At 41.1% G+C, this 13,151-nt stretch overlaps 1 long non-coding RNA gene across 1 annotated transcript; it reads left to right on the top strand.

The window, feature by feature from the left end:
• LOC307247006 lies at positions 1 to 1,223 on the top strand. The gene is made up of 4 exons (XR_013844722.1): positions 1 to 62; positions 256 to 603; positions 830 to 871; positions 1,104 to 1,223. It is a non-coding gene; the product is annotated as an uncharacterized lncRNA (long non-coding RNA).
• Positions 1,224 to 13,151: the final 11,928 nt, after the last annotated feature.

The following is a 13,151-nucleotide window of genomic DNA, read 5'->3' as shown; positions in this document are numbered from 1 at the left end:
CAAAGATTCACAAGCGATGATGAGCTCTGACCTGGTGATATATTTACTTTTTTGCGGGTTGGGTAAGTACTGCTCTCAATCTATCTTAATAGTTTACAAATTGCATGTCCTCTCATATTTTTTAGACATCATACTATGAGAAATTGTCTCATTGGAATCAAGATACAATAACTATTAAGACAATATTAAAACATTTACTTTCCTATTTTTTTATTGCCCAGCCCTATGGATAATCATTTCTTTGTTGTGTTATAGGTTGGCCTCAAATATTGCTCTCTGAGCCTCAGACTCTGGAGGTCCAGCCTGGGGACCCAGTCACCTTGCTGTGCACCAATTCCTCCAGTGTTTCCACAATGGCAAACTGGTTCAGGAAGGACCACCAACTCAAGCCCTCCTGCATCTCCAATATGTGGGGATCTGATTCTAATCATGTTTCCTATTGTGATGGTTTCAACAGGAGCCGATTTGAAGTGGGATCAACTGATTCCACGTTCACCCTGAAAATTAAGCAAGTGGATTTATCTGACTCTGGATTGTATTTCTGTGGGGTTTACATCAAAGAACAACTTGTGATTATGAATGCAACTTTATTAAATGTTCACGGTAAGATCATCCCAAAAGAAAAGCGTTTCATTTTCCTGTCCTAAACATTATACTGAATTATACGGATCATGAAAATTAGGCTTATTATGATAAGAAGACATTTTTATGTTTTATACATGTATAATAGTCACTTTGAAATAACACGCGTGTGTTATCATTGCTTAAAAAAAAGTAATCCCCATATTCTAATTATATTCTGTAAATGTATATTCTTCTCTATTTAAAGGCAGTGTTGAATCTCATCAAGAAGACTGTGACAAGGGTCAGGGTAAGATCATCCCTCAGATTTCGGCACAAATATTGTCTGGCATGTGAACTCAAATAGATATATATTTCTTTGAATGTTGGGATATGGGGAGTTTAAGGAAGAAATCACTTCTACATTTAACGTGCATTTGATGGGTTTTCAATAAATATTGACAATGTATGCAAAGGTTTAACTCTGACAGGTCTGAGGTCTTTGGTAGTCGTTAGTTATAATTTGTGAACCGACTTCGCAGAGTGTCCAGAGTGTCCGGTATTTACCTTGAGTGGTATAATGCTGGGTGGCATCGTTTTTATCTTCACCATGGTCATCGTAGGACTTGTGTACAAAATGAGACAACAATATCAGCTGAATAAAGGTAATGTTTGAGCGTTTGCAGCAAATCTTCTTTTAAGTCAAGTGAATACATCTCCAAAAGCATCTCACTGCTCAAATCTATTGAGATAAGATTTGGATAAATAATAAATCCAGATGAATCTGTCTCTCATTTTCAGCTTCAAATGATCAACTTCAGGCCCAAAGAAGCGAGGTGAATTCTTTAAGAGGCACATCACGAAAATAAAAGTTGTAAACTGTAATAAATTAACTATTGAAGTGTTGAATTCTAACAAAGTAAACATGTAAGATCCTTTTTTTTTTCTCGCAACAGGAACCAAACAGCCTGAATTACTCAGTATTGAGCTTCCCTCTCAGGACGAATAGAAGAAGTCGGCCCACATCCGAAAAAGAGCTGGAACCTCACGTTGTCTACGCTGCCACCAGATAGGACGATACATCCACACGTGAAATGACTTTGTGGTACAGTGTGTTTGTGTGCGGTAGTCACTGGGAAATAAAGTCACTTTTGCAATATGCAATGTCTTCTTATTGCTTGTTACTAAGTCAGGTTGATTGTGACTTGTGTATTCTGAATCTTTGTGAGGGCACTTCTGATCGACAGCTCTCTTATTATTTTTAAATGATCTTTATCTTGCATATTTGAGGTTGGTGTCAGGGCTCTACTGCTCATCGCTCACGGCGAGGTGCACAGCAAACATGGAGATATTTAATGAGCTAGAAATATAGGAGTGATGAGCTTGAATCCCCCCATTGGATAGAAGAGTAGAGCCCAGCAGGTGGATGCAGGGGAGGTGGAGGGAGCGCAGCAATGAGGCAGCAAAGCAGGTAGGGCAGGAGGGACTGGCTGCTTAAACAGGCCGGCCCATAAGGGTGTCTGTGGTGCCGTCAAATTGTCTGACAGAACTAGCTCTGAAAGCTACGCATCATTGATCGTGGTCCATCTCCTTCCATATGGACTGAAATTGGGGTCTTTTTAGTTAGTGAGTAGTTCATAAGCACATTACTCTGTCAGTTTTATGTCCATCTTTGAAACATTTCTGTGAGCATAACACTCAAGATTCAAGATTCAAGATTCAAGATTTTTATTTGTCACATACATATACATACTTTCATACATATATGCAGTGAAATGTAATGCAACGCACCCGGTGATAGCACACAATATGTCCTAGGAAAAAAAATAAATGTCGAAAATTCCTTTCTAATAGACCGACTAACTGACTCCTAAAACGTAATACAGTAAGTTGAATACTTATAGAATAAGATAAAAATATATAGAATAAAATACAATCACAATAAATTGAAAAAAAATGGAATAGATAGAAGGAATATGCCTATGTATATACAGATATGTGCATTTAAATACACTCATTTTCCATCTAGTAAAAAAGTTCAAAATCCACCGACCTTTCAGTTTGTTTTTGTTTTTTTAACCTGTGCTGTCAGCATGCTGGCCATACAACACAGAGTATTTGTATGACATTGCATCCAGGACCGTGTTAGTCTGCAAGTGGAGCTCAAGTTCTCAAGCTGCAATGCAACTCTTTATTAATTCTTAAATCATCAAGAACTGCTGCAATAACTCTGTCCTGTGGACGACCTGTGGGATGACAAGAGCACAGTTGTTGGTTATGGAGAGCCACCACCAACCCCCCTCTTTGGAGAACTATTTATCATGTTTGGGTCTATAAATAACTGATCACTACTCCAAGAGGGGGAGAATCACCACGGTGAGACAAATAAACATTGAAACAAACAACATTTACACAAAAACATAAACATTGGACGACAACATGTATTGAAAAACAATTAATTAGGTCCAGGAAAACTGGAACTACAACTGGTCACGTGGCCTCACCCCAGGGGTGCACACATACAACCAACCCCCAGGTGCAGGCACAAGACGCAGCCGCCGGCACAGAACCCGGGCCACGGGTGCAAGGCGCGGACCGTAGGCCCGGATCACGGCCCCACGGCGACAGACCGACACCCAGCCCCATGGACAAGCCGGCAGGACCCCCATGCCCACCCACGCCCCCCACCAGGAGGAGGCCCGCCCCACTGCAGCCCACCAGACGCCCCACCCGGCGTGAGTGCCAAGTGCCCATACACGTAGCAGTGTGTGCCCAGAGCGGGGCACCTTGATGGCTCCCTCCGCCGATGTCGGCAAACCGCCAGGTATAAAGGCCCTCCTCCACCCCCAGCACCCGGGGCGCCGCCGCAGAGAAGCCTCGCCGCAGAAGCAAAAGGCCAAAAGCCTTTCAGTTTGTTTACGGGCCAGTTTTATTCTGCGGTGTTTATTAGCGGGGCGGCGTCACAAAGTTTGTTGGCCTCAGGCCTCGTCTCTACGTATATGAATGTTTCTGAAAACACATTTTTCCCCATCAGTTTCTTAAAATAATCCTGGTCACACTAACGGTGTTTTAGAAAATCTCCCCAAACGCAACAACGATTTAAAACATCCACATGAGCACGCCTGGCCAGTAGGTGGCAAATATGTCATAAAACTTCATGTCAAACAGCACAGAAGTACATAAGGAGCATGCGTATTGAGCTTCCAGTCCGGATTTTGCACACGTGCAGCAATTTGCCGACCTCCAGCATGAGGAGATAACGCTCATAACACTGAATCAGTTTTAATGCTGGCTCTATTCTGTGACCCATAGACATTAACAAGCTCTGAATTAAGGAATCCCTAAACAAACGGAAAATAGGCTTGGTGGATGGAAAGTGGATGGTGATATCGTATATGATTCAATATAACAATCAGCTCGTCCTAAGTCGTGAGCATTGTTACGATCCTCCTTCAAGTCCTCCTGTGATCTATTTATTAAGATCTGGTTAAATAAGGAAATTGAGTTTTGGGTGCCTTTAAAGTCCTCTTGGAAGTCACAAGAGGATGTACTAAATGGAAACTTAAATGTATGCTTACATAAAAATTTATTTTGAAATAAGTCATTGACACAGGAAAGCACTGAGGGTCCATTTGCTGGGTTAATCCAAGTCCAAAAAGGGCCTCCTTATACAGCCCGCCTAGTCCAGCTGAAATGTCAAAAAATAAACAAAATTGGATTAAATGTCGTCCCTTCAAAATGCAAAAAATAGAAATCACGAGCAGCAATGCATTGGAAGGAATAAATGAAAAAACGTCCAAAAGAAACAAACACACCAGACGTAGAACTGGGGATTAGTAGTCCAGCCTTGAGTTGATTTCCAATCATCAGCTCAATTATTTGGTCCTCACCTCACTGAATTTTATTATCTTCAGGATCTCACAGAGCTCCTCTGTCGACCTCCAGAAGCCGTTTCCCCCCATTCCACAAACAATGCTCTCTAAAAACCTTTCAAATTTACACATCTACATATTACTCCTCACTTGTCCATGGTGTCACAACTACATGCAGTAGAGTGAGGGGCCAATTGTTTTATTTAGATATGAACCTCGTCTACACAACTTAATCTTTTGAGATACTTTTTTCCACAGACCTTTATGTGGTCATTTTGAGACGACAAGCAAACAGGAACAACACGCTCCGCCTCTTTGCTATAAAACCCACTCACTTCAGTTATCATGACAAAGATACACAAGCAATGATGAGCTCTGACCTGGTGATATATTTACTTTTTTGCGGGTTGGGTAAGTACTGCTCTCAATCTATCTTAATAGTTTACAAATTGCATGTCCTCTCATATTTTTCAGACATCATACTATGAGAAATTGTCTAATTTAAATCAAGATAAAATAACGATTTTGACAATATAAAAATATTTACTTTCCTATTTTTTTATTGCCCAGCCCTATGGATAATCATTTCTTTGTTGTGTTATAGGTTGGCCTCAAATCTCGCTCTCCGAGCCTGAGACTCTGGAGGTCCAGCCTGGGGACCCAGTCACCTTGCTGTGCACCAATTCCTCCAGTGTTTCCACAAGGGCATACTGGTTCAGGAAGGACCACCAACTCAAGCCCTCCTGCCTCTCCACTATGTGGGGATCTGATTCTAAATCTGTTTCCTATTGTGATGGTTTCAACAGGAGCCGATTTGAAATGGGATCAATTGATTCCACGATCACCCTGAAAATTAAGCAAGTGGATTTATCTGACTCTGGATTGTATTTCTGTGGGGTTTACATCAAAGAACAACTTGTGATTATGAATGCAACTTTATTAAATGTTCACGGTAAGATCATCCCAAAAGAAAAGCGTTTCATTTTCCTGTCCTAAACATTATACTGAATTATACGGATCATGAAAATTAGGCTTATTATGATAAGAAGACATTTTTATGTTTTATACATGTATAATAGTCACTTTGAATTAACACGCGTGTGTTATCATTGCTTAAAAAAAAGTAATCCCCATATTCTCATTATATTCTGTAAATTTATATTCTTCTCTATTTAAAGGCAGTGTTGAATCTCATCAAGAAGACTGTGACAAGGGTCAGGGTAAGATCATCCCTCACATTTCGGCAGAAATATTGTCTGGCATGTGAACTCAAATAGATATATATTTCTTTGAATGTTGGGATATGGGGAGTTTCAGGAAGAAATCACTTCTACATTTAAAATGTATTTGTTGGGTTTTCAATAAATATTTGCAATGTATGTAAAGGTTTAACTCTGACAGGTCTGAGGTCTTTGGTAGTCGTTAGTTATAATTTGCGAAACCGACTTTGCAGAGCGTCCGGTATTTACCTTGAGTGGTATAATGCTGGGTGGCACGGTTGTTATCTTCACCATGGTCATCATAGGACTTGTGTACAAAATGAGACAACAATATCAGCTGAATAAAGGTAACGTTTGAGCGTTTGCAGCAAATCTTCTTTTAAGTCAAGTGAATACATCTCCAAAAGCATCTCACTGCTCAAATCTATTGAGATAAGATTTGGATAAATAATAAATCCAGATTAATCCGTCTCTCATTTTCAGCTTTAAATGATCAACTTCAGGCCCAAAGAAGCGAGGTGAATTCTTTAAGATGCACATCACGAAAATAAAACTTGTAAACTGTAACAAATTAACTATTGAAGTGTTGAATTCTAACAAAGTAATCATGCAAAATCCTTTTTTTTCCTCGAATCAGGAACCAAACCGCCTGAATTACTCAGTATTGAGTTTCCCTCCCACATCTGAAAAAGAGCTGGAATCTCACGTTGTGTACGTTGCCACCAGATAGGACGATACATCCACACGTGAAATGACTTTGTGGTACAGTGTGTTTGTGTGCGGTAGTCACTGGCAAATAAAGTCACTTTTACAATATGCATTGTCTTCCTATTGCTTGTTACTAAGTCAGGTTGATTGTGACTTGTGTATCCTGAATCTTTGTGAGGGCAGTTCTGATGGACAGCTCTCTTATTAATTTTAAATGATCTTTATTTTGCATATTTGAGGTTGGTGTCAGGGCTCTACTGCTCATCGCTTACGGCGAGGTGCACAGCAAACATGGACATATTTAATGAGCTAGAAATATAGGAGTGATGAGCTTGAATCCCCCCATTGGATAGAAGAGTAGAGCCCAGCAGGTGGATGCAGGGGAGGTGGAGGGAGCGCAGCAATGAGGCAGCAACGCAGGTAGGGCAGGAGGGACTGGCTGCTGAAACAGGCCGGCCCATAAGGGTGTCTGTGGTGTCGTCAAATTGTCTGACAGAACTAGCTCTGAAAGCTACGCATCATTAATCGTGGTCCATCTCCTTCCATATGGACTGAAATTGGGGTCTTTTTAGTCAGTGAGTAGTTTAGAAGCACATTACGTGTCACGTGACAGGCATGTGACAAATAAACCTGTTGAACCTTGAACTGAAATAGAGCACTGCATGAAACCATTGCTCTATCTGCTCTGTAGATATAGAAGGTGTGCATATTGAAAAAAGTAGTGTTGAAAACTTGAAAACGAGTCTAAGAACCTGGTTCCCTGCTTCATCGTCCACGCCATCCATGCCCGGTCTGGCCTCGTCCAGTCCAGGTGTCACGCCTTCCAGACCCGTGGAACCCATCTTGCCCTACTGGGTCTGGAACTTCGTCATGCCAGTGACTCGAAATAAAACTAAATAAAACCGTCTGCCAGCTGTCTCTGTGTCGTGCATTTGAGTCCCCCCTAGCCCTGGTCGTAACATTTGTGCTCTGAATAAGTCAGCCACAGAAGAGTGAGACGTCAACCACAGGAAGACTGGCCCTGAGCTCTGTCACCAGAACACTATACATACACAGTAGTGGATCTCTGCCTCATAACCACACACAACAAACACCTTGCTGTTTTTACACGCCCAATTTGGGACTAGCTTAGTTTTTTGACTAGTACAGTCAAGCTGCACTCCGTCAATTTTAGGTCCATTTTTGTAACATTTCTGTGAGCATAACACTCATTTCCCATCGCAAAAAAAAGTTCAACATCCACTTACCTTTCAGTTAAACAGAAACAGAAAAAACAGAAACAGTCTTTATTCATCACGCAACACACCACACTATAACACATGCTTGCACACACACACACACACATGCACATGCTTTAATGGTGGCCGGTGAAATGGGTTCTCTGCTTTTGACCCATCCTGGGTTGTCCTTCCTCCGGGGGCACAGCCAGGAGCAGTGGGCAGCATACGTGGACGCGCCCGGGGACCAGGTGATAAATGTCCATTGCTGGTCAGACAATGATGGGTGCATGTTTTTGGTGGGGGTCCTTACTGACGTGAGGTGGAGGAAACCCCATGTGAGCACGGGGAGAACATGCAAACTCCACACAGAAAGGCTCCTATTTGGGAGATAACCCACCGGAGCACGGTGCCAACAGCGCCCCAGGCGGGAATCGAACCCAGGACCTTCTTGCTGTGAGGCCGCAGTGCAATGCACTGCGCCACCATGCCACCACCAGTTTGTCTATGGGCCAGTTTTTTTCTGCGGTGTTTATTGGCGGGGCAACGTCACAGAGTTAGTTGGCCTTAGGCCTCGTCTCTACATCTAGGAATATTTCTGAAAACGCGTATTTCCCCTTACGTTTCTCAACAACAATCCTGATCAAACTAATGGTGTTTTCGAAAATCTCTCCAAACACAAAAACGATTTAAAACATCCACATGAGCACACCAGGCCAGTAGGTGGCAAAAATATGTCATAAAACATAATGTCAAACAGCACCAGTCCAGATTTTGCCCACGGTCCGCAATTTGCCGACCTCCAGCATGAGAAGATAACACTCATGACACTGAATCAGTGTTAATGCTGGCTCTATTCTGTGACTCATAGACATTTACAAGCTTTGAATAAAGGAATCCATAAACAAACAAAAATAGGCTTGGTGGAGCCTTGAGTTGATTTCCAGTCATCAGCTCAATTGTTTTGGTCCCCACCTCACTGAATTTCGTTATCTTCAGGATCTTACAGAGCTCCTCTGTCGACCTCCAGAAGCCGTTTCCCCCCATTCCACAAACAATCCTCTCTCCTTTTCTCTCCAGGCCCCACCCCTTCACCTGTCATCCTGGCTGCAACCAGGTGACCAGGAACAGGAAACTATACATGTCAGCAAAGTAAAAGCATGGCTGACAGAGAGAGAGTTCATCAGAGGTTGAACCTAAAACCTTTCTAATTTACACATCTACATATTACTCCTCACTTGTTCATGGTGTCACAACAACATGCAGTAGAGTGAGGGTCCACCTTTTGCATTTAGATATGAACCTCGTCTACACAACTCAATCTTTTGAGATACATTTTCCACAGACCTTTATGTGGTCATTTTGAGACGACAAGCAAACAGGAACAACACGCTCCGCCTCTTTGCTATAAATCCCAATCACTTCAGATATAATGACAAGGATCCACAAGCAATGATGAGCTGACCTGGTGATATATTTACTTCTTTGCGGGTTGGGTAAGTACTGCTCTCTATCTATCTATCTATCTAAATAGTTTACAAATTGCATGTCCTCTCATATTTTTCAAACATCATACTATGAGAAATTGTCCCATTTAAATCAAAATAAAATAACGATTAAGTCAATATAAAAATATTGACATAATCGTTGCCGCTATTTGCCGACCTCTGACCTCCAGCATCAGAAGATAACACTTATAACACTGAATCAGTGTTAATTCTGACTCCATTCCATGACCCATCGGGATGTACAAGCTATGAATAAAGGAATCCATAAACATACGAAAATAGGCTTGGTGAATGTAATGTGAATGGTGATATCCGATATGACACAATATAACAATCAGCTTAAGTCGAAAGTCCTAATCTTAGTTACCTTCATCTTTCGAGTCCTCCAGTGATCTATTTACAAAGGTCTGGTTAAATGAGGAAATTTAGATTTCGGGGCCTTTAAAGCCATCTTGGCAGTAACAAGAGGATGCACTAAATGGAATTGTATGATATACATTAAATGTATACTAACAAAACCATTTATTATGAAATAAAGAACTGACAAAGGAAAGAACTGGGGATTAGTAGTCCAGCCTTGGGTTGATCTCCAGTCATCAGCTCAATTGTTTTGGTCCTCACGTCACTAAATTTCGTCCTCTCAGGATCTCACAGAGCTCCTCTGTCGACCTCCAGAAGCCGTTTCCCCCCATTCCACAAACAATCCTCTCTCCTTTGCTCTCCAGGCCCCACCCCTTCACCTGTGATCCGAGCTGCAACCAGGTGACCAGGAACAGGAAACTATACATGTCAACAAAGTAAAAGCATGGCTGACAGAGATAGAGTTCATCAGAGGTTGAACCTTGGAAGGGTTTTTAGTATTAAACCTTTCTAATGTACACATCTACATATTACTCCTTACTTGTTCATGGTGTCACAACAACATGCAGTAGAGTGAGGGGGCACATTTTTCGATTTTATATGAACCCCGTCTACACAACTCAATCTTTTGAGATACATTTTCCACAGACCTTTATGTGGTCAATTTGAGACGACAAGCAAACAGGAACAACACGCTCCGCCTCTTTGCTATAAAACCCACTCACTTCAGTTATAATGACAAAGATACACAAGCACATCGGCAATGATGAGCTCTGACCTGGTAATATATTTATTGCTTTGCGGGTTGGGTAAGTACTTCTATCCTTCTATCTGTCTAAATAGTTTACAAATTGCATGTCCTCTCATATTTTTCATACGATGAGAAATTATGTCTCATTTGAATCAAGATACAATAACAATTAAGACAATATTAAATTATTTACTTTCCTATTTTTTTATTGCCCATCCCTATGGATAATATTTTGTTTGTTGCGTTATAGGTTGGCCCCAAATCTCGCTCTCTGAGCCTCAGACTCTGGAGGTCTAGCCGGGGGACCCAATCACCTTGCTGTGCACCAATTCAAACACTGGTACCACAAGGACATACTGGTTCAGGAAGGACCACCAACTCAAGCCCTCCTGCATCTCCGCTATGTGGAGTTTTGGTTCCAGTTCTGTTTCCTATTGTGATGGTTTCAACAGCAGTCAATTTGAAATGGGATTCAACGATTCCCTGATCACCCTGAAAATTAAGAAAGTGGATTTATCTGACTCTGGATTGTATTTCTGTGGGGTTGACAACCATGGACTAGTTGTGATTATGAATGCAACTTTATTAAATGTTCACGGTAAGATCATCCCAAAAGAAAAGCGTTTCATTTTCCTGTCCTAAACATTATACTGAATTATACGTATCATGAAAATTAGGCTTATGATGATAAGAAGACATTTTTATGTTTTATACATGTATAATAGTCACTATGAAATAACACGCGTGTGTTATCACTGTTTAAAAAAAAGTAATTCCCATATTCTAATTATATTCTGTAAATTTATATTCTTCTCTATTTAAAGGCAGTGTTGAATCTCATCAAGAAGACTGTGACAAGGGTCAGGGTAAGATCATCCCTCAGATTTCTTATACGTAAAACAAAAATAAGGCAGATTATGATAAGACATTTTTATATTTTATACATATATAATAGTCACTATGAGAGAAGAAATGTGTGTGTTATCATTGATAAAAAAAAGTAATCCCTACATTTTAATTATATTCTGCTCATTTATAGTCTTATCTATTTAAAGGCAGTGTTGAATCTCATCAAGAAGAGTATGATAAGGGTCAGGGTAAGATCATCCCTCACTTTTTGGCACAAATATTGTCCGGCATGTGAACTCAAATAGATATATATATTTTAAATGTTGGGATATGGGGAGTTTGAGGAAGAAATCACATCTACATTTAAAATGCATCTGTTTTTCTATAAGGATTTGCAATGTATGTAAAGGTTTAACTCTGACAGGTCTGAGGGCTTTGGTAGTCGTTAGTTATAATTTGCGAACTGACTTCGCAGAGTGTCCAGAGTGTCTGGAATTAACCTTGAGTGGTATCATGCTGGGTGGCATCGTTTTTATCTTCACCATGGTCATCGTAGGACTTGTGTACAAAATGAGACAACAATATCAGCTGAATAAAGGTAATGTTTGAGCGTTTGCAGCAAATCTTCTTTTAAGTCAAGTGAATACATCTCCAAAAGCATCTCACTGCTCAATTCTATTGAGATAAGATTTGGATAAATAATAAATCCAGATGAATCTGTCTCTCATTTTCAGCTTTAAATGATCAACTTCAGGCCCAAAGAAGCGAGGTGAATTCTTTAAGAGGCACATAACGAAAATAAAACTTGTAAACTATAACAGTTTATCTATTGAAGTGTTGAATTCTAACTAAGAAAACATGCAGGATCCTTTTTTTTTCTCGAATCAGGAACCAAACAGCCTGAATTACTCAGTATTGAGTTTCCCTCTCAGGACGAACAGAAGAAGTCGGCCCACATCCGAAAAAGAGCTGGAACCTCACGTTGTCTACGCTGCCACCAGATAGGACGATACATCCACACGTAAAATGAGTTTGTGGTACAGTGTGTTTGTGTGCGGTAGTCACTGGGAAATAAAGTCACTTTTGCAATATGCATTGTCTTCTTATTGCTTGTTGCTAAGTCAGGTTGATTGTGACTTGTGTATTCTGAATCTTTGTGAGAGCATTTTTGGTGGACAGCTCTCTTTTATGTTTTTAAATGATCTTTATTTTGCATATTTGAGGTTGGTGTCAGAGCTCTACTGCTCATCACTCACGGCGAGGTGCACAGCAAACATGGACATATTTAATGAGCTAGAAATATAGGAGTGATGAGCTTGAATCCCCCCATTGGATAGAAGAGTAGAGCCCAGCAGGTGGATGCAGGGGAGGTGGAGGGAGCGCAGCAATGAGGCAGCAAAGCAGGTAGGGCAGGAGGGACTGGCTGCTTAAACAGGCCGGCCCATAAGGGTGTCTGTGGTGCCGTCAAATTGTCTGACAGAACTAGCTCTGAAAGCTACGCATCATTTATCGTGGTCCATCTCCTTCCATATGGACTGATATTGGGGTCTTTTTAGTTAGTGAGTAGTTTATAAGCACATTATGTGTCACGTGACGGGCATGTGAAAAATAAACCCTTTTAATCTTGAATATTCAACTCAGATACAGCACTGCATGACGCCATTGCTGTATCTGCTCTGTAGAAATAGAAGGTGTGCATATTGAAAAAAGTAGTGTTGAAAACTTGAAAACAAGTCTAGGAACCTGGTTCCCTGCTTCATCGTCCACGCCATCCATGCCCGGTCTGGCCTCGTCCCGTCCAGGTGTCACGCCTTCCAGACCCGTGGAACCGATCTTGCCTGACTGGGTCTCGCCCTTCATGCCAGTGACTCTCAAAACTCTTACTCTGAAAACGCATATTTCCCCATCCGTTTCTAAACAACAATCCTGGTCACACTAACAGTGTTTTAGAAAATCTCTCCAAACGCAAAAACGATTTAAAACATCCACATGAGCACGCCAGGCCATAAGGTGGCAAAAATGTCATAAAACTTCATGTCAAACAGCACAGAAGTACATAAGGAGCATGCGTATTGAGCTTCCAGTCCGGATTTTGCGCACGTGCA

The sequence above is a fragment of the Zeus faber genome (genome assembly GCF_960531495.2).
Source record: "Zeus faber genome assembly, chromosome: 22".
Taxonomy (NCBI): domain Eukaryota; kingdom Metazoa; phylum Chordata; class Actinopteri; order Zeiformes; family Zeidae; genus Zeus; species Zeus faber.
Note: the sequence above shows the minus strand (reverse complement) of the source record. Positions and strands in the feature narration are given on the sequence as shown.